Source organism: Arachis hypogaea, chromosome 11, assembly GCF_003086295.3.
Source record: "Arachis hypogaea cultivar Tifrunner chromosome 11, arahy.Tifrunner.gnm2.J5K5, whole genome shotgun sequence".
NCBI lineage: Eukaryota > Viridiplantae > Streptophyta > Magnoliopsida > Fabales > Fabaceae > Arachis > Arachis hypogaea.
This window is the reverse complement of record NC_092046.1, coordinates 93,385,467-93,388,934: the sequence shown is the minus strand read 5'-3', so window position 1 is coordinate 93,388,934 and position 3,468 is coordinate 93,385,467. Positions and strand designations below refer to the sequence as shown.

The 3,468-nt window shown below is 40.0% G+C and overlaps 1 non-coding gene across 1 annotated transcript; it reads left to right on the top strand.

Annotated features, from left to right (window-relative positions):
• Nucleotides 1–1,113: 1,113 nt before the first annotated feature.
• Nucleotides 1,114–1,220, top strand: LOC112724853 (small nucleolar RNA R71). Its single transcript, XR_003163996.1, has one exon. It is a non-coding gene; the product is annotated as a small nucleolar RNA R71 (small nucleolar RNA).
• The last annotated feature ends 2,248 nt before the right edge of the window (nucleotides 1,221–3,468 follow it).

The window sequence follows — 3,468 nt, the reverse complement described above, 5'->3', positions numbered from 1 at the left end:
TGTTGGAGAGCCTTGATGAATGGTATGTTTACATGGAGAGATGCAAACATATCAAGGAACTTTGAGTATATTCTCTTTTCTACACCACCCTTGAGCCTTTGGGGAAAAGGTGCATAGAGTTTCAGCATCTCCTTCTGTGTAATTTTGGTTTCTTGGTGACCCTCTTCTTGCTTCTCTATTGAAGTATCTCCATAGTGTTCGAAGGGTTTGTTCAGCTCTTCCTCAGTCTCCCTATCACTTATAGTGACCATCTTGCATTCTTCCCATCTTACTTTCTTTGCTTCACCTCTTGGGTTTTTCTCTGTGTCACTTGGGAAGCTGTCAGTAGGTTTGGGAATCTTCTCAGAGAGGTATCCCACTTGAAATTCTAGCCTCTTATTGGTGTCTCCCTGGTTTTTGATATTGGCTTGCACCTCCTCCTTGAACACCTTGTTATCTTGGAGTTCCTTACATATGCCTTCAAGTAGAGTCTCAATCCTTGAGAGTCTATCTTCGGATGATGGTAAGTTGGGGTTGGAGGGATGAGGATGGCCATTTTGGATTTGGTATGGATGTTGAGATGTGTTGTTAGGTGGGTGCTGATATGGTCTCTGTGTGGAATGTTGGTGAGCCACATTGTTGTTGGGGTTGTGACGTCTCTGATCTTGGCCTTGATCTTGTTGATTTCCCCACCCAAAGTTTAGGTGGTTTCTCCAACCAGGATTATAAGTTTTGGAGTATGGGTCATGGGTCTGCCTAGGTGAGTTTCCAATGTAGTTGGCTTGTTCCTGATCACCCTCTGCTTCTACATTAACTCCTTCTTAGGTTGCTAATGAGGTGGTGACTGCTGCTACTTGGTTCCTCTCCATCTTCTTGGTAAGATCAGCCAGCTGCTTGGTGATCATCTTGTTTTGGGCCAGCAGTGCATCCACGTTGTTTAGCTCTATCACTCCTCTAGTGTTGCCTCTTTCAGAAGCATAGAAGTAGTCATTCTCAGCTACAGTCTCAATGACATATATGGCTTCTTCAATGGTCTTCTTCTTGTTCAGAGATCCACCAAATGAGTGGTCTATTGCCTTCTTTGATTCATAAGAAAGACCTTCATAAAAAATGTGTAACTGCACCCATTCAGTGAACATATCTGGCGGGCACCTTCTTGTCAAGTCCTTAAACCTCTCCCATGCTTCATAGAGAGTTTCACCATCTTGTTGCCTGAAGGTTTGTACCTCAGCTCTCAACCTGTTGTTTCTTTGAGGAGGATAGAATCTCGCCAAGAATTTGTTCACCATATCTTCCCAGGTTGTTATACTCTCCTTCGGGAATGATTCCAGCCATTTAAATGCTTTGTCCTTGAGTGAGAAGGGAAACAGAAGTAGTCTATAGGTATCAGGATAAACACCATTAGACTTTACAGTATCGCATATCCTCAGGAATGTAGTGAGATGTTGATTGGGATCTTCTTGGACACTTCCTCTGAATGAACAGTTATTCTGAACAAGGGTGATAAGTTGTGGCATTAGTTCAAAATTATTGGCATGTATGGTTGGCTTTTGGATGCTACTTCCACAGTTTCCTGGGTTTGGATTTATGTAGGATCCCAGAACTCTTCTCTCTTGCCCAGCATGATGCGCTAGACCTTCTCTTCCATTATTGTGAGCCTCTTCTTCATGATGGTTCTCCATATTCTCATCCATGTCTGGTTCAAAGTACTCTTCCTCTTCTTCAGCACCAACAACTCTCTTTCCTCTTGCTTCCCTCCTTAATCTAAGGAAGGTCCTCTCAGGTTCAGAATCAAAAGAAGTTGAAGCCCTACTTCTTCTACCTGTCATACAACCAACAAGGCCAAAGCAAAAGGGAGATGGAGAGTATTCTTGTTAAAAATGCTATTAGTGTGAGTGATGCAATATATCAAACAGTTAGTGGGTTAGTGAACTAAATTGTAACAAATAAGAGAACACCACAAACGGGAAGAAAATAACTGAAACTGAAAGTGAATCAATTAAACAGAAATTAAATCAAACAAAAGAAAAATGCTCAATCTAATTATCCACCAATTTAATCATTGTTGATACAAAATCAATCCCCGCAACGGCGCCATAAACTTGATGCACGGAAACTTGTCTCTCAACAATTTTCCCTCAGCAAGTATACCGAATTGTTGTCAAGTGAAAACTCACAATAGAGTGAGGTCGAATCCCACAGGGATTGATTGGTCAAGCAACTTTAATTGAAGGAATGTTCTAGTTGAGCTAAGCAAAATTTGATTTGAGAATTGCAGGAAATTAAATGTTGAGAAAGTAAATGGCAGAAAATATAATTGCTGGAAATAAAGAACTGAAATTAAATGACGGAAAGTAAATTGCAGAATCTTAAATGGGGAATGGGGAAGATGAACATAAAAGTAAATGGCAGAAAGTAAAGAGAATGGGTAAGATCAGAAATGGGGAGTTCATTGGGCTCAGGAGATGTTGTATTCTTTGGATCAAGTTCATTTTCATCTCTTCCTCAATCAATGCATTCATTGATCTTCTTGGCAATCTTAAGTGATTGAATTCCAATTTCTTGGTAATTCAATCCCTCAAATCTTGATCAATAGCCAATTCCTTGGTCTAATTGCTCATGAGAAGAGATGAAGTATGGTCACTAATTATACCACATGTATTTCCAAATCAAAGTATTGGGAGAATTATATGTCACTATATCCGTCCAAACCCCAATTTGGTCCAACATGAGAAAGCATTTCTAGCATGATCTCTTCATTCCTCTTCCAAGGTTCCGAAGAAATTAAAGTATGAATAGCTTCTTTTCCAAGACAACTACCCAATTAGATGAAGATTGAAAGCTTTCTAGTAAAATCAAGAGAAAAGAAAGAAGAAGAATAATGAAAGCTATTATTGATCCATCAAATTACAACAGAGCTCCATAACCCAATGAAAGGGGTTTAGTTGTTCATAGCTCTGGGAATGGAAAGCAAAGATGGAAAATACATTCTGAAAGTAAAACTAGAATTTGCAAAAAAAGTAAAATTATACATAGAGTAGTTCTCCCAATGCCAAAAAAGCTCCCTTACTAGTTCAAAACTACTCCTATATATACTACTCTTCTGATCTTCTAGTTGGCTCTTCAAGTCTTGGATATGGGCCTTTGGATCTTAAGTTGAAGCAGTTGCAGTCTTCAGTGGGCTCAGCTTTGCTTGCAGAGAAAATGTGAGTTAGGCATGGACGTTAGTTAGGACGTTAGTGTTGTTAACGTTAAGTGAAAATGTGGGTTCGAGAACGTTAGTGACGATCACCTTTTTCACTAACGTTCCTAACCCAAGATGGTCCACGATAACTTCAATGTTAGTGGCACTAACGTGACCACTAACGTTGCCTCTTGGTCCTTCACAAATGTTATTGGCATTCACCTTTTTCCAATAACGTTTGCTTGTTGCCCTTCCTCCCTACGTTAGAGTCCACGTTAGTGTAGCTAACGTGACTCCTAACGTGG